At 45.5% G+C, this 18,652-nt stretch overlaps 1 non-coding gene across 3 annotated transcripts in view; it reads left to right on the forward strand.

Annotated features, from left to right (window-relative positions):
- The first annotated feature begins 5,499 nt into the window (after positions 1-5,499).
- The window catches only part of LOC104913812, a 55,162-nt gene continuing 42,009 nt past the window's right edge, over positions 5,500-18,652 (forward strand). For all 3 annotated transcript variants that reach the window (XR_004161740.1, XR_004161741.1, XR_004161742.1), the window contains exons 1-2: positions 5,500-5,632; positions 8,964-9,066. This is a non-coding gene — a transcript (uncharacterized LOC104913812). The remainder of the gene's footprint in view (positions 5,633-8,963; positions 9,067-18,652) is intronic.

Genomic DNA, 18,652 nt, shown 5'->3' on the forward strand with positions numbered 1-18,652 from the left:
TTTTTAAATACTGCTCAGTGTTTGGAATTTCTCGATTGTGTGAGAGCTTGTAAACTTGCAGATGGCTTTCTATCTAGTGTTAGTAAATTTAAAAATAATACTACTAAACTGCTGGACAAAACTCACATTACAGAAGCAGTTTGTGTTTCAGAACAGCCCTTTTCCAGGAAGCTCCAGGGGGAGGAGATTGCTGCAGGGAGACATCAAAACCTGGATGTTCACAGCCCCACCTGTGGTTTTTCTTCCCCAACAAATGCTGTTTTATTTGCAGATTTACATACTCAGAGAATCTTTGCTGTTGTATTTTAATATTTTTGGCATTCATGAATTGAGTCTGCTGTAAAGTTTGATCACCACTTTATGGAGAGGGAAGCTGGAGAAGAGCAATGACTTACCCGAGGACACAAGGTGGCTGGAGATGTGCAGCTCTCCTGCTGCCAGCCTGTTGCCTGCTGACCTCCACAGTGGCTGTGCCTTCCCTGGGGCACTGCTGCAGGCTAGTGGCCCTACTGCTGGGGGAATAGCAGCCCTGTACTGCTGGAGGAATGGTGGCCCTACTGCTGGTGGTTTGCTGCTGGTCTCACGGGGAAGTTTTTGCAGTTTTTCTACCCCAGCTCTCCATATGTTAGAAATTTGTCCGTCTGTTCCCTTTCAGACTTGTAGAAACCACCCAATGAATTGCTAATGTGCGGTGGGAAGAAAAGGTTTTAAGAAGCCTTGCAAGTGTGAGATCACAGAGCCTTAGAAAAGCAGCAGCGTGGTCTTCCCAGCTGCTTGCCACCTGCCTGGGGCTCTTCTGGCACTGGGAATCCTTTCCCACCTGACTTGGCAGAGCAGAAGGGGAGCAGTGTGGGGTGCAGGGAAATCTGTCCTGCAAGCACCAGGTACCTGTGACATGGCTGCCTCTGCTGCTCCTGCTGGCTTGTGGGATGATCTGTGTGTGTGTGTGTGTGTGTGTGTGTGTGTCAGTCAGTCAGCCTCCTTTGTGCCTGCTGTGCCCATGTCTGCTCAGGTGATGGCTTTGCACACTGCAGTGCCTCCGTGAGATGGGTTTGGCATAAAGCACAGGACTCTTGCTTAATCTTGGGAAAGAACCATGGTGAGTTCTATGCATAAGCCAGTAACAGCTGTGTGAATCAGCTCTTTATGGTGTTACATGTCTTTCATCTCCTTTCTGATCATAGAATGTAGATTGGATCACCTAGCAAGGGAAAGTGGTAGGGATGTAAGGATATTTCTTTTCTTGCCATCTTGCTGTTAGGGCCATGAGATTTCAGTAATGATCCAAACTGCTGTAGCCAGGGCCAAGAGGTGGAGAGAAAAGCCTGAGTCCTCTCTGTCCACATATTGCCATTGAGAGGGGTCTGGGTCAGAGCGCTTTGTGCTGCTGGCTGTATGGCTTGTTGGTAGTTATTCAATTGAGATGCCTTAGGTTGCTCCCACGTTTTATCATGTTGTGTTACAGTGGAAGACATGAGGACAGCAACAGGTAAATGAGGGGCCTGACAGGAGTAGGCATATGGCTTTTGCATGAGCTGAACTCATCACATCTGGGGATATCCCATGATTTGTGGTGAAAGTACCTGTAAAGTTACTACTAGCAGTGTGTGCCTATGTGCTCTGTGAATACGGGAACTCAGCAGTGTTACATTTTGCCTTTCTTGAGTACTCAGCATTCATAACTCATGCCCCTGTGAGTTTTAAGGAAGATTTGACTTTCCTGAGTGACTTATGGAGGGCTTGGCACCTTGTCAGCTGGGCAGGTTCAGTGTACTACTTTGACCCTCCAGCACGAAAACAAGAGTCTGCCTACAGACCAAACGTGTGCAGGACATGTTGCTTAGTGGCTGACAACATCTAATTACATCTTTTTAGCATGTCCATCTCTGTAGAAGTATACCATTAAGCCAGCATGATTCTACTCAGTGTTTGTTATGGAGGACATGATGATCAGCCGTGAGCGGAGGAAGAACTGTCTGTGCCTGCATTGCAGCCTAGCAGCTAAGCCCTCTGCTGTGCCGTTGTCAGGTGGCCCCATCCCTATGGAAGGATGCAGTGCAGTAAAGTGCTTTTGTTATCTCTGTACTGACTGAGTAGAGCACGTCTAAATAGAAAACACTTGTCACCTAACGTGACTGGCAGTTGCTATGTCATAGCTTGCACAGATACCTGATACTGGGGTGGTTAGCAGCTCTCCTGACCCAGTTGTTTTCCAGGCTTCCTGGAGGCCGCTGCTCCATGAGCTGCTGGCTGCTTGAAATGCACCATGGCTTCGTTAAGGCTGCCCTGGTTTGGTGTCACTGTAACACACCTTCTGGCAGCTTGGCTGAGTGGAAATGGTCTCATGCAACAACCATTTCACCTCCTAAAGCAGCGATGCTCGCTGCAGTTTGGATGCCATTACAGTTCCATGACCTCAGGAGACGGCTGTGCATTCACACTGCCAGGCTGAGAATACTTGGCATTGAGCAAAAATTGCTATTGTGTCAAGGATTTGGCATGACTCCCTACATGATGGGAAATAGGCGCAGAGCCCAGTCAGCATAATGCAGTTGGTTTCTTGCTGATTTTTTACCTGCCAAATCTGGAGCAGAATAAGTAGTTATGGCTGATGTCATTCTTTTTTAGGGTCTTATTTATTTTTACAGGCATCTGACTAGCTAGATTAGTGAGATCTGAACTCATCCAGAATAATTCTGTGCAAATACCTAACATGATTATTTTAACATTTCAGATTCAAGGAGTAAAGTACATCTTGACCTGCTTGCTTTATAAAGCGCCTGTGGTCTAATTGAAGAGCTCCTAAGTTTTTCTAATAACTAGTTGAGGTTTTTCTACTTCCACTGGTAAACAGCATTTTCCATTTTTTTTTTTTAACCATTCAGCTAAAATGAACAACACAAATATATCTTAAACCTGCTTTCACTGTGATCCTGGCACTAACAAGTACTGAGTTCAGTAATGAAGGCAGAGCAGCCTGATCCAGAGCCCTATTTTAATCAAAGAAGGATTTCCTAGTACTGGAGATACAATGAAATGCCCACATATCAACACTTTGAGCTTGCGTGCATCCTGTGCAAAATCTTGCTGTTTGTTAGGATGAGAAGCATCTTGTGCTGCAGCCCCCAAAGTAAAATCAAATTGTTCCCCTTCAGCCCTGCTGCATGGCCTTCTTCCCTTTGTTCCAGAGCTGCACCTGAGCTGTGCCCTCCTCCAGCACAGCTGAATTCTACTTAAATGAACTCTGACAAGCAAAAGGCTACTTGTTTTGGACTGAAAAGTTTGGAGGCATGGCTCCTTGTGCCCGTATCCTCCTGCTCTTCCTTTAATACTCAGCAGTGCTGGGCTTATGTGCTGAAGGTTGTAGTGGCACTGGTAGGGCAGGCAGACCTGAGAGCCTGCACTGCCAATCACATTTTCCCTCTGGGCCTTGCTTTGTAGACCTAGAGCCGAAATCCTGAAAGGAGATCCTTTAAGAGAGACCTGTGAGCTCATGCAGATCAGTTTGCAGGATTGAGCCTCGAGAACCACGGTAATTAATAACAACTTGGCAAGACCGTCCTGGATTTCAACAGGAGTTTTGCACTAGAACAGGATAAGAATACAGCATTAAAATACGGCAGACAGTTCACAGCAGGCTGAAGAGAGAGGCCAAGATCAACAGGATAAAACTCTCCTTTTACAAAAACTGCCCAGAGCATTTTCGTCCACACACAGGGCCTTAGTTCAAGGCTCGTTGAAGTCAATGGGGAAAAAAAACCTCATTAATTTCAATGGGTTTGAATCAGTTTGAACCCCAGTTCTGGCCAGGGAACAAGTGTTTATGAGCTGTCCATGGGTAAATTTAAGCTGGAAGCTGAGGGAAGTCCGTACAGAGCAGGAAGGGTCTGAAGCCACCTGCCGTAGAAAGAGGTGGCCAGAGTGCCGAAGGAATTAAGATGAGGCTTCATCGAGCTAAAATAGAGACTACAGAATGTGGTGGGAGCAGAAGGAAGGTCTCTGATCCTTTCCCACCCAGGGTCCCACATCGCAGAGTAAGAGCGTGCCCCGTTCCTTCTCTTTCCTGTAATTGCTGTGCAAAAAAACCCTATTTTTGGCAGTTGCTATTCTATGCTTCTGGCGTAGCTTCATTTCAAGGGTATGAGGTGTATCCAAATTATTGAGTATTTAGGAATACTTTATGACAAATATTACGGATATTCTGCGCAAACACATCATGTGTTGTTTTGTCATACTGAAGGGATAGGAGTTCCAGTTGTGCTATTCTCTTTGTAACAGAACACATGCTTCAGGTCCCTCTCTCTTAAGGCCTTTGCATTTCAGCTGAACTTTCATTCTGCCCCTACCATGTATCTGAAAAGCCTCAGTGGCACAAATTCCTGCACGTTGGACTTGGAGATTTAGGGTTCCTGGGCATTCACGAAGGTGTTAAAGGCTCTGGTTGGGCTGCACTGGCATCCTCGCCACTTCTCCAGGTGCCCTTCTTGTTCTGCTGAGATTCTACTTCCCTGCTGTGTTTTACTTTGATTTTCGAAGTGAGCTGTGTCTGCATAGTGCTGTGAAATGCTGTGCAGGTGGCTGTAGGGTGAGCGTGGGCTCTGCACAGTGCTGCATGCCCTGGTGGGAGTAAACCCCAATCCCTATCACAGTGTAATACCAAACGCACGGTATCTCTCCCCTTACAAAAAAGACTCCAATTTAAGACAGTGATAGCTTTTCACAGATATCTAGTAACATTTTTAGGGGAAAAAAAAAAGCAACTAACAAACAACCAGTCAACAAACTCTTGTCCCTTGAGGATGTAAATTAGGTGTAAAACAAGCTGTGTTCTTTTTTGCTTATCCTAATGCAGACTGGATTACTGCCTGCAGTCAATGAACTTTAAAATCAATATTGTTAAATAAAGTTTCTGACATGGACTTTTTGCAAGATCAGTGACTCAGCTACACAGCATCAATTCCGGTGTCCGTACCAGCTTTGATATTGCTTCCTGTATTAGTTCTGATGTGAATTGCTTTGTGTGAATGAGTTTGTGATGCTAATGACATAGTAAAGGATGTATCCTGACTGATGAATCATCCCTTATGTCAGATCTAGAGCTGCATTGAGATCACATGCAGACCGGTGTGAACCTGGAAGAATTAAAGTCAGTGAGTTACTCTGGATTTGCACCAAAGTAAAACAGAGCAGACTCTCCCCCATATTTTGTGCAAAAACAAAACAGAAATGTGAGGGTTCTGAAGCACGTTCATGATACAGATTTGTTTTTCTTAACAACAGTGAAACGAATGAGCTTGGAGCTGGTGCCAGATTTGGCTGAACTGCTGCCAAGTCTGGTGTGCTGATTTGTATGGCAACATTGGCAAGCGAAGCGAGCGTTTACATTGACTGCTATATTACACGTTGATGCAGGATGGGGGAAGTGGTTCCAATTACCTCGTGCTCTGCTGTGTGACCACAGCAGTCTGAGGGAACAGTCATCTTTTAATGAGCTCATAATGAAACGCTTGGGCTGAGATTTAAAAGCCATTTAAGGGGCATACAGTGTGTTACGGCCTTTTATCAAAGCTGCTGTGAGCATGGCATGTTAGAAACCATTTTGGTGATGGGAATGAAGCTATTTCTTTTATGGGTAAGTATAGTTACAGCTATTTCCTGCACATTCCAGGGATGGAGAAGTCAGCCTGCCAATTTGCTCTTGACATATTTACAGATGGAGAAGCCACCTCTGGACTAGTTTCTGCAAACATCATGTTCCATTATGAAAATGTTCCCAAGACTGAGGGTGAAGAGTCTGGCTCAGAATATCTCCATCTCCAGACAGTGTGGGCCCGTGTCTGCGCTCAGCTCTGCTGGGGAAAGTCTGAAGTCATTCCATTAACTTTTCAGCATGTGTTCTGGACTGGCAGTGGAGTGGCTGAGGTTAGAGCCTGACCTCCAGTCTTCAGTACATCCACAGTGGACTAAATTCCTGGATTTGTATGTTCTTTATTTTCTAAGCAGGAAATAGTCCCACAGAGTCCTCTTACAGGATCTACTTTCTCAACAGTGAGAGTCTGAAAACTGCAAGGACATCCACTATTATCCAAATTCCACAATTAATGATGCATTCCCAGAGTGGAGAGGGATTTCTATAGTTGCCAACAGGGCTGGAGATTCAGCACTTCGCGAGCGGTAAAGAGGAGCAAGCAGTCCCTGAAAGCAGCTCTGTGGGAATGAAAACTGAACCTAAAGGCCCCTCAATTCTGATATCAGCAAAGCTTTTAAGTGCATTCTTGAATCCTGGCACTAAGGCTCATGCTCAGATGTTGTACCGAGCTGAGCTTAGGCTAGGTTTAGGTAAGATCATGCTTAGCAAAAAGGCAAAGGAATGAAAATTGGGCAGTGAGTTATGTGTTGGTAGAGCCCTGCATTGTGATGGGAAAATTCCCACTGCTCTCTGTGAGTCTTAAATGAGACCATGGTTACTGTATGGGCCAGGGTGTGGCGGAACAGATGGGAATGTGAAAAACCTCTGTGAAAATGCTTGCATTGGTGTCATAGTCCTGAACTTCACAGCTTGAATGGAGGATTTGTTTTAAGTTTGCTATCAAAAGGTTTTTGCAATTGAGCCAAGGCAATGTCTCTGCTAAACATCTTTCCAGAATATGGTTTTTATGACCAAATTCTAATCTCTTGGAAAAAAGAGTTAAAAGTGGAAAATCCTAAATACTTACCATGTTGCTTCACTGAAAAAGGAGATGGCTACCTTTTATTAACCACATGAGCAGGCGCTGCAGATATTATAGTGCTGCGGTGTTCATATTGCAACAGGTAGATTTCTTGGCACTGAAGGTTGACAGCCCAGGTTGCAAAATTACTGAGCTATGTTCTGCCTGCTTTTACATGCACGCTGCTAGAGCTAAAAAATGGTAAGTGTCAAGAGGACAAGAGTTGGCCCATTGTCTTTGTTTGCTGTGTGCAAGTCATGGGGTGTAAGTGCCTGTTCACATCAGGTGTAAATGCCTGTTATTAGCAGCAAACAAGATACAGTAACATGGTGGAACTCTGATTGTAGAAAAGAGCTGGAAAGCAGGTCAGCTGGTCTGTGTGTCTGCTTGATGAACTAAATGAAGGGAAGCCAAGAAGCTGAGTGTGCTCCGGCCAGGAAAAAGCCACCTCCCCAGTGCTCCAGGGGTTTGCTACTGGCTGCCCAGCAGGACATGCCAGCCAGGGGCCCCCCGTGTGTTCTAAGGAAAAGCAGTGCTTGCTGTCTTCTTTGGTAGAGAGTTAACCCCATTTGTAATGAGTTTTGCTAAAACATACCTACTGCTGAAGTCATTGGATGTTTGCCACTGGCTTTGTGACAAGCTAAAATAGATCCAGAATGAGGTTGTTCTGGAAAAGGGAGGACTTTGAAGCAGATCTCATCCAAAGCCCATGGAAGCCTTTGTTGTGGTTTGGATGAAGCCTTCTCGTGAGATAACATGGGTAGGTATATCCTGTGTGCACAAGGCGAGTGCCTTCTGCTGGTTTAATGTCAGTGGTGGTGCTGGGGGTCAGCTTTTGATACTGGCTCCTCTTTTATCCCATCGAAAGCACGTGAGCAGTGAGGGTGATGCTCGGGGCAGGATGAGCCAGGGGACAGCAGTGGCCGTGTTACATACAGCCCACGGGGAGCAATACCCTTCCCTCACCCCTCGGCTCCCTGGGCCAGAAAGAAATAGGAATTTTCCAGCCCCAGGATGTCCTGCAGCCTTAGTGCTCAGAGCTGACATTCCCACCACTGAGCAGCAGGCGGGAGTGCTGCGTTTCGGGGGTCAGAAATATGGGAGCTGCAGCACAGAAACCAAATAGGAATCAGGAATGTCAACTTGGACAAATGGAATTTGTTTTTAGGGGTTATATGTGTCAGCCTACTATGAGTCGGTTTTTATTATTGTACATCTGGATCTGTATGGGTCTGTGCTGTCACCTGATGAAGCAAAGTATTTGAAATGCAGCAAAATGTATTGGATGAGAAACATGGGAAAAGACTTCTTGGCATCTTGTTATTTAAAGAAATTGCAATCTACATATCACTTAGAAGTGTATTGCACAGGGAATCCTCAGAGTTGTTGAACCTCATGTTGCTACAGCTTCTGGATGATTTTCTCAAATGCTGGCATAGTCATCTTGCTGGCTTCTCAGAATCAATAAGTACTGGTTGCATTTCCATGCATGTGTTACACATTTAAATAGCAGTAAGGCTGTAGATGTGACTCAGGTCATGAGTAAAAGAAACAGTGGGATTTTTAATTAAGTCTGCTCATTTTCTTTAAGGCTGACAATACATCTGAGAATTTGACATTTATTTATGAATGCATTCCAAATTTGCACGCTGCATATCAAAACCTGAGACAAGCCTGGTGAGGGATGGGGTGGGGTGCTGCGATAGCGTATCTGCCTTGCTCTGCTGCCCGCAAGTGAAATTCTTTCCGAGTCCTAACAAGGTGGTGCTGGGTGAAGCAAAGCCCTTGACAGAAGGCTGTCTCTTGCCCTGAGTCAGCCACAAAGTTCACTTTGTTTTCATCCACCTCTGCCTCTCCTCTGGCATCCCAGCTCCTCCAAGGGTGGTGACTCCCATCTCCTGTTCTCAGGGTGGGGAACCTGTCATCTTGCCTGCTTGCTGTGCTCTCTTGCACTCGCTCTGCAGGAACAGGTCCCTGGGATTAAACAGTTCCTTTCCAAGTGACTGTCTTCTCAGTTCAGGCCCACACCATAACCTAACACATTTACTTCCCAAACACAGGGGTGCTATGCAGGGAACAAAGGAGAGGCAGTCCCTGCTCCCAGTGTGGGCAGCCTGATGCTTACAGCCCCATGGGGGGCTCACAGTTCCCAGGCAGTGGGCATTATATCATGTTGCATCTCAGGCAAAGCTTCTAACCAAGGAGCTGTTGATCCTTAAGCAGAAAGTCATTCCTGATGACTCTTCTCCCCAGGGCAGCGCTGACTCTGCAAGCTAAAACAGGAGCAGCAAGCAGTAAATGCATCCACTTGGTTACTGGAGTGAGAGGCTTGGAGTCTGAATTCAGTGGTGATCTGGTGAGTAAGTAGACAGTGTTTAAAGATGGCAATTACTTTGATGGCCTTATCTGTTCTTTGAAGTCAAAGAGCCACTCCCTGCCCTGTATACACGTGATAAGCCCAATCAGATTCCACATATCTTCTCTGCAAAAACATGGGGCTGAGTTGACTCAGCTGGGACTGGAGCCTGTGACTCCAGTGTGGGTGTGCTGTGTTTTTCCCATATGCATGCTGAGGGGGTCGCCTTGGCATAGTGCAGCCAGGCTGGCATCAGCATGAGGGGCTGCCCAGCATGCACAGCCTAGGCCTTGCTGAATTAAACGCCAGAATAGGCAACATCCCCACTGCCCAGATGCTGCTAGCCCTCTCTGGCAATGCAAAAACTGATGCCAGCTGTGCAGTGATCTCCATGCAGACGGTCAGTGACTCAGGAGGATGTTTCTTCAGCATGACTTCAGATATCATACATGGCTTTCAGATGCCTGTCCTGTGGTAGGGCTTCAACCTTAAGCTGCAGTGAGTCCACATCTGGGTCATTCAGTGTTGGATCATTCCTTGTGGTGTTCCTACAGGCTGTATGTGGGGAGACAGAGCTGGGCTGTAGTCAGCTAGCTAGAAATATCAGGGGCAACAAAGCAGAGCAAAATTAGTTACAAAGCAACTGAATTTTTTTCATCCCTCCCCCTCACATTTTTTAACAAGATTCTTTTACCGCTAGGAATTTCATCCTAGAGAAAGCTGGCAAAGGTCTGAGAGGCAGAGTGCACCTCTGTTGCCTTGGGGAAGGAGCAAGGAGAGATGTTACTGTGAAAGGAAGGCCAGCAAGAAATTGCCTTGTCATCTGAATTAAGTCTTCTAATGCATTAGTTAATGTAGCAACAGTGCTTTTTGGTAGCTGCAGCTTGTTAAGGAACAGCACTTGGAGTGATCCATCAGTTTATGTAGAGGTAACTTCAAATCAGTAAACAAGTCATGCTAAGCTTGCTGTGGCCGTGCTTGATCCTACATTCAATGATTTAATAGCAATGTACTAGAACGCCTAGAACTAGTAAATAGTGGTGGGGTTTTTTGTTTGTTTTTTCTTTTTTTACCCAAAGAATGTACATTCCACCTTCAGGCCAGAAAAGGAGAAAAAAAAAGAAAAAAAAAGTAATTGTGTTTGTAAAACACTGATTTGGAGCCAAAGGATTTCATGTCAAATTCTCTCAGATCCCTACAGTAATTGCAAGCAACACTCACAAAATCTGAGCTCAAAGAGCTTCAGTGTTGAAATTCAATCCATTTCAGGTCAAGAAGCCAGTGGGGAGATGCTGTCTTTGACAAAAAGACAGGTGAAGCTAGTTTAAAGCAGATACAAAAAATAACTCGAAGCTACAAAATGCAGTTGTCAGAAATATGTTTCACTTACCAAGCTAAAATGTAATTAGGCCTGATTCAGCTCTGGTGAGAGCTGCTGGAGGCACTTCCAGTGATGGTCAGTGCTGACTCACCAGTGCCCAGCCCCAGGCAGGGCTCGCAGCTCTGATTCTGCTGGGAATGTAACCTTCATTTTACATGCAGTCTAAGACCATTTTTGTTGTTACCTGGCTTGCAGTGCACTGTGCATAACAGTATCACCTGAGATATGATGAAGTGTAAAAATACCCTTTGAAGTGACAACTGCTTTTGTCCCTAAAATACATAGAAATTTTACAGTGCTTCCTTCTTGGCTTCCTTTCCCACTTTGTGTAGCAAAAATGGGAAAAAAAAGAAAGTAAAAGGGGGAAAAAAGCGGCTTCTTCAGTACTAGAGGTGAGCTTATTGCCAGTTGCTTTTTAACACTGAATTACCAGGAAATTTCAGGTACCTGAAAATAGTCATCTTTTAAACAAAATAGAAAAGAATTGTAAATAGGAAAGAAATCCCCACCAGTCTCACAGAGCATGAGAAAATTGTCAGGGAAGTCCAGAGAGTAGAAAAAGAGAATTCCAGCTGAGCTGTTCACTCAACAGAGAGCTGTATGATGCAAAACCTCAAGGGGGGAGGAGCTGCGAGGAGAAGACCTTGGTTTCAGCAGTGCAGGAGCCTGCTAAGCTGGGGTACGAGCCAGCTGTGCTGGTGGATTGAAGGTACAGGAGGGGGGTGCTAGGTGCTTGTTTTGGAGCAGCTGGGTGCCCTGCGAAGTCTATTTGTGTCCACTGACAGCAGGTGCAATGGTTGAAGAGCAAATGAGTGCCAGAGGCAGATGGAGTATGTTTCTCCTCTCTTCTAGCTCCCAGTAAACTCATAAAACATGTAAGACCTCTCCTTTACTGTGCAGCTTCTCCAGACAAGACTGTCAGAGGTCTGTGGAGCAGGCTAGAGGTAGGATCACTGTTACTTCCAGGCTCTGGTTGGAAGCAGCTAACCACGAGGCTGCTCTGGAGAGCCAGTCCCATTCTTGTTCGGTCATAGAGAACGTGCCAAGCAAAACAAATAGTGCTTGAGGTTAAGAAGCTCAAAGTCTGCTCGGATCACAAAACCCAATCTCTGCATTTGCTGTTCCAAAATCATGACAGAGTGGCAAGTAGCAGGAGGTCATGGAGATAAGTAGGAGCCAGCTGATGCAACACTGAGGCTGATGGAGGAGCTGTTCTGGAGCCAGCACAAAGTGGATGTGTTTTCCTTCCCTTGTGCTTATGCTGCTCTAGACAGCAGCTTACTGACAACTGAAGAGATGTAATCATAAAACCAATGGACCAGTACCCAAAGTAACAGAGTGACACCCAAATATTGGGTCTTGATAGTAGGTGTGTGGTAGTGTGCTGACTCACACAGCCTTGGGGCCATTGCCACAGCCGTGAGAAATCTCTGCTTGGAGCTCAGTGCCTATATTAGGATGGTGTGACATACGTGGACAGGAGGAAGTGGAAGGTAATGCTGGCATTCATAATATCAAGCAGTTACTTGGGCTGACAAGCTGAGTTTGAATTGCAGAAATGTCACATCTTCACCTACAAGGGCATGAACTGCTCGTGGCAGGGCGAGATGGCGAGGGACTGGCTCTAGCTGTTGGGCTGGGGCCATGCTGCAAAGTCTGATTTAAAGAGATAAAAGAAGGCAAAAAAACATGTTTACAGTCTGCGTTACGGTACTTCTGGGTACTTGACAGTATTTGTAGGTGTTGGGGTACTTTAGGAGTAAATGACAGGTTTGACATCAAACACATAAAACTTGAGGCCATTCTCAGATGATGACATCAGTCCAGGTGCAGAGTGTCAGTGCTCCACACAGGTGGGAATGTAGAGCAGTTGGTAACAGCTGATTCTGTTCTTCAGCTCCTCAGTTTGTCCATTTCCACCTGTAGCATTTCTGCAGCTCCTCCTGGCATGCCTTCCATGCTGGTATTCACAAGCGTGCAGGCTGATCTCACCTGGAATCTCGCCTTAGCATCTGAAGTGTTTTATCTCCATTCAGCTGATGTTTATCTTGTCATAAAATTTCCCATGGCTTATCAGCACTTGACAATTAGATGCTTAACATCCCACTTAATGCAAAACAGATTATATCCTGGGAATTAACAAAACAATAAAATGCCTTACGGGAAAAGGGAAAATTGTATGTAGATACGTGTGTGAGTGTATGTACACACATACGTGGTTGTGCAATCTGGTGATGCTGCTGTGCTCTCACTGCTTGATTGGTTTCATGCTCATTCCTACACCTGGTATATATTTTTGTGCCACCTTCTTTGAGTAGCAATTGTGTTGGCTGCTGGTTGTGCTGAGTGCTGGCCTTATGGAGGAGTGATGAGAGGCCACAGCTCAGGGCTGAAGTTGAATAGGGGCTGCAAGGGTCCAGCTGGGGTTCTGGGCTTCCGGGCCACGTTCTGGGATGATTCCTGAGATCTTGGGCCAGGTTCTAGCATTCCCAGATTAAAAGGAAAAATAATAGCGCTCAGAAATGCATTTTAAAAAATATCTAGAGAGAAGAAGCCACTTGGTATGTTGGTACAGAACGGAGGGCTAGGCAGCCCCTGCTGCTGCAAGCCAAAGGCTGAGCTCAGGCTGTGCTCAGAGCTTTCCTGTGTGCCCTGGACACTCCTGTGGGGACCAGGGGCAATTTGAGGCTTAAGGATTCAAACACGATCCCCATGGCTCTGCGTGGTCCTGGCCTGCCCACAGTGCTCCCCATCACATGTGGATTGGAGCAGAGGCTTACGTTTCCCATGAGGAATGCTTGCGATGCTCAGTCTGCACATTGTTTGGTAATTGCTGGTCTTTTGGCTCCCTGCCTTTGGAGAAGAAGAAATTTCTCTTGCTTTGGTCGCCCTTCCAATAACTGACCAAATGCAGTAGCTCAGATCCTTGCACACAGTGCTATTTCATTTAACTGTGGTTCCTACTCCAGCAGTGTTCTGCAGAGCCCCGTGGAGGCAGCAGCCCTGTGATGCCACCATTCGTGCCCTACAGCACTTACATATCCATCAGGCAGAGCACCGTTACCGCTGTTCTGAAATAGGAGAATATCTCAAGTAGTACTTCACTAAAGATCAATACCATTTTACTGAGGGGGGAAACTGAGGAGTGGAACTTTTATCTGTGGCTGTTCTGCAGGAATAACCCACAAGTCTTGGCATCTGGCTGTGCCCGCGCTTTCCTGTGGCCAGGCTAACCTTTGTGAGCACTAGAAGCACAGCTATGGCAGGCAGCTCACTTGAGCTCTCCCTTCTGGGATCTGGGCAGGTTTTGTAATTGCTGGAAGAGACAAGCACTCTTTCTTCAGTCTCTGATTTTCCTTCAGCAACCAACTTTCCATCCTGATTTCTCATGTCTTCACCTTTCCCTTCCATGTAACGCCCAGCTGATATTTGTTAGCAAAACAATCCTTTTATTGATGCAGATGCAATCAGCAGAAATGCCGAGCAGTTGCAGAGTTCAGCTTACTCTATGAAATCACTCATAAATGTGCTTTACTTCACTGGAGCTTGTGCTCGGCCTTGAGCATGTGCATAAGTCTTTTGCAAGTCCTTGGCCCCCTCAGTCCCAACTGGGTCACACTGATTACCAAGTAATGGCAGGATGAGGGAGAGACTCTCGTTGGGATCTCTGTGAAAGCATTTTTCTGAGCCTATGGTCAGTGGTCTGCTCTGATGGCAGATGAGTGCAATTTTGGTTGTCCTTTTAAGGAACAGAGCATGAAATCCCTTATTAAGGTTCTCTTAGATACGTTGCAAAACCCTGAGCAGTGATTGAAGTGCTCATGGCGTGGCTGCTGTGTGATGTGCTGATCTCATTGCTTGTAGTTCCTGCTCTCTCTTTCTTCATCTGTTTTCTCTAACCTGTTCTGCACTTAAGTTGCTATCATGCTTGAACATTTTTTAAAAATAGTGTCAGAAAGACATGTGATAAGTTTTTTTAATTGAATAGTCTTTAATTGGAATTTGCCTTCTCTGCTTCAGAGTGTGCTTGAGATTCTTGCTTACACTTTGCCTCGTGACTGTGAGCATGAGACTTTGTGTTCTGCAGCGGAGACAGGATGCTCACCTCATGGTTTGACATGAGGAATTAAAATAGATTTTTGAAGTCTGTCATTGCTATTTGGTTGAGAAGCACTGTAAGGCATGTTTTAAACCTGTGAATTGACACGTACTGCTTGCTCACTTAGCTTCATATTCTCCGGGGCATGGCTGTTCCTTGCTTTGACCTGTACAGCACCTAGCACTCTGCAGCTGCTTCACAGCATCTGCTGAAGGCCAGTAATGCTAATTGGTGCTAATAGCTGCCCTATGGCATGCTTCTTCTGGCTAGTTAAGACAGATTACAAAGGGACATCACCTAAACAAATACAAATAAAAACAGTTGGGTTGGAGGGAAATCTTGTTGGGATTCTCATGGGCTGCCACAGAGATATCTGTTTGTCTGGTCCTGAACCGAAGCGCCATTTCCACTCTTACATCTGTGCTGTGATACTCATCTCTTCTTCCTCTTAGCATGGGAGAATTTCTGAGCTGCTAATGAACCCGTGTGTGTGTTAGTCACATGGATGTTATGTCAGTTACCGTGATGCCAAATGACATAGCATGAATTCAGTGTGTAGCACAAAGGTTTCTATGTAACCCATGACAGCGGTGCTGAGGTTCTGTAGCTGTGCCTACCCAGGTTGTGTATTTCTGACCCCACTTTACAACCTGTGCTGGTTCTGATCCTTGCTTGTGCTGCGGGCTCTGATGTGCAGGCGAATTACCTGAGCATAGCAAGCTCCTGCATGCCAGCTTCTTCACCATAATTGCCTTGTTCATGCTCATACCCCCAGTAAAAGCAGCGTGGCTATCCCCTTTTTTGTGGAAGGGAAAAACTACTTTGGCTTACTCTGCATTTGCCAAGAGGTCAGAACAAGCACTAAGATACTTATTATGGAGTAGCTGATACCTGTTAAATTGAGTTATTCTTCTGGCTCCTAAATCTACTTTGTATGCTGGGGTCATGCTCGTCCTTTGAGATATGAACTTGGTACCAAGCAGGCAAATGCTTTAATGGATCTCTTCATTACCTTCAAACCTGAAGGAGCCATATCCATTGGATGAATGTAATAGATGTGCCTGGGGCAGTTCAAGCTAGGGCAAGATATCACAGGCAGGAAAGAATCAACGTAGGAATATTAACAATATGTTGTTTTGCTGGTGCAGTTTTCCCATATGATTACAAGTGATGAGTGCTCTGTGGGAGTGAGGGGAAAAAAAAAAGATTGGGCCCATACTGATAGACTGCGCTCAGTTGTTCAGTTGTACTCCATCCTTTACTGTTAGTTCATTTGTTTATTCTTATGCTTCTGTATTCTGTCCTGAAGGCTAACCACATATCATATATATTTAAAAGAACAGCAGTGTGTAACTGGTATAGATCTTAAGGTTTCTTTCCCAAAACATTATGATATTCCTGCTGAGAATGTGAAGATAAAGCTTTAATCCCTGGGAACAAAAGGGTGTGAGTAATCCCATTTCATTGCATGACCTGGAATCTCCACCCATATAAATACATCAAAGAGTAGCTATGATTTCACTCTTCGACATTCATGGGTTGAGGTTCTCACCCTGGGAAGCAAACAGCTCCTGTGGTTGGGCTGGACAGTGCCCACAAGGCTGGGTAGCGTGGATGTGTTCACTGTTCTTTGATCTTCATGCTGGACCAAAATTATTCACATCTCCCCACTGTTGCTGAAAACTTATCCAAGCACTCAAGGCAATTATTTTAAAATGTATGTATGCTTTGGGCCAAGTCCACGAGTCCTGACTCATGATTGACTCAGCCCTTACTTAAGCAAAATTCCACTTGATTTCATTGCCAGTGGAGGCAGGGCTTTGTGACAGCCCCCTGCCAATGGGAGCTGGTAGTACGAGCTCCTGGAGCTGGTGGTGGCCCTCTACAGCTCCTACTGAATCCCAGCACACGGGGGCCCACTGCACCTCTCTGAATCTTGTGATGCTGGAAAAAGAGCCACTCTGCTCAGCTGCACTGCTCAAGTCACCACATAGGTGATGGAGAACAATGCTGGCCCGGTGCTGTGCTGGCTAATAGCTCTCAGAAGTAATCTACCAACTGGAAGGAACTTCTGTGACCCACGTTAATCAGCAGATCAGACTAAATGGTCGTGATAGTCTGACCATCTGGTTGCAAACTGTTGCACTACAGATTGGCTGCAACTCATCAGAATATTTTAATTTTGTTACAAATTAATTTCACATGGCCAACTCACCACTGCATGTTAGACACCAGGATGGTTCAGGTAAGGAAGGAAACTGGCTAATTTGAGTTCTAGAAAGAGCAGTGTGAAATATGCAGACAGCTCTGTGTGATATAAGGCTAACTGATGCTAAGTAAGCTCCGTGGGAGCTGAGCTGCTCTCTGTGCTGTTTCCCAGTGCTCCTGATTTTGGGAAGGGTAATGCCTTGGTACAGTGCTGGACCTGACCTGGCTCCCTGCGCTCATGACTGCAGGAGTCAGCTCAGGTCTCACCAGCCTTATTAGCTCTGGCTCAGCACCACCAATTCCTATTCAGGCTGGCTCCATGCAGCATGCTTGGATGTCTGCGCTGTGCTCGTCCCAGCATGGGAGTGGTGTCCTGGTGTCAGGAATGCAGGACGGAGACGCTGTGGCTGCCTGCTGGGAGCAGCACGGTCACACAGAGCTGTCCTGCCTGGAGGCAGCCCAAGTGTCTGTCCTGGCATGGCTGGGATTGACAAAATAGTAAGATACGGTTTGGAAGTGTCCCTGTTGCCTGCCACTCTCAGAGCAGCCTATTAAAAAACAACCATTTTCTGCCTGGTGAGCGTGACTGCCAGTTTGTGGTTAAAGCAGCTGAAAAACTTAATGGAAATGTTATTTATTTATGTGTTATTGAGGCTTACGCCATTGTGTTCTGCAAGACTGCACCTTGACAAACGGCCTGATAAATTTTATTTCTAGCTACTGCTGGCAAGAACAGAGCTGCTATGTGTATTAGTGTCATTTAAGTTTGATTTAAGTTTGATTAGTATCATTTAAGTTTGATTTTTGGCCTCCTCTATAGAGGAAGCATTTGTAGGATTGGGCTTGGTGTATTGGTCTGTCCAATGGTGCTGCACCCCTCGTTGCCCTTAACCATTTATTTCATCAAAGTAAACAGGTTTGAGCTCCAGTTTGAGGAACTGACTGTTCTGCCTTTTGTAATGCTGCATTAATAGGCTTTGAAGAGATATGTTTTCTGCCAACGTAAACATTTTCTTGAATGTAACAGAAATGAGTCCTTGCTTGCATTACGTTTGCTGTGCACATTGTGAAGACTATAAAATAATTGTAAGTGTCCTCATCAGAATCTCCCTTAGACTACTCCACGCAGTTCTGACTGTGACTGCCACAATACCTGCCTTATTGTATAGACCAACCATGATGTTTAGTCAGCTCTTAGGGTTTTTTGGGCCAAAATCCATTCAAATCTAGATGACTCTGTGAAGAAATGTAAATATCTTGTCTGTAGCACGTTAACATCAAATACAATTTTGGCACTGTAGCTGTGAAAAGATACAGAAATCAGTAAAACCCCCAAGATCTAAGTCAAGTCTAGGGAAGAATGGTGAGTAAGGAAATCCTTCAGTGTTACCTTTTTTGTTTTCCCGTGACTTGAATTCAAATCTGCCCCATTCTGAAGAGCCTGGAAACAAGATCTTCAGGTCTTTCCTAGTTGTAATGAGAACACACCCATATAGAGTACATGAGGAGAATTAAAGGAAGGAGATTTGCAAAACCTCTTAAAACAGCAAGCTTCTTAATTTTCCTTTAGAATTCAAAGGGGCTGTCAGCCAAAAATATGTAAGGACTGGAGCAGCTAAGCCCCAGCAGAGCGCATGGTTTGCTCAGGCTTATCTGAATCTTGTCCTGTAAAAGCGTGAATTATTGACTCTCCCTTCTTCTCTGCTTTACAGTCCTCAGGTACCTGGAGGGCATCCCAGAAAAACAGGAGGTTGCGCCAGCCCGCTCAGATGCTGGTGTTTTCTGAGTGCTTTCTGGATCTGACTGGCTAGGCCCAAGTTTGAATATTTAAAGATTTTCAAAACTGCTGTTTAACACCCCCAAAAGAAAAACAGCTCAGCAGCAGAGTTCCCCCAAAC

Source organism: Meleagris gallopavo, chromosome 20, assembly GCF_000146605.3.
Source record: "Meleagris gallopavo isolate NT-WF06-2002-E0010 breed Aviagen turkey brand Nicholas breeding stock chromosome 20, Turkey_5.1, whole genome shotgun sequence".
Lineage (NCBI taxonomy): Eukaryota > Metazoa > Chordata > Aves > Galliformes > Phasianidae > Meleagris > Meleagris gallopavo.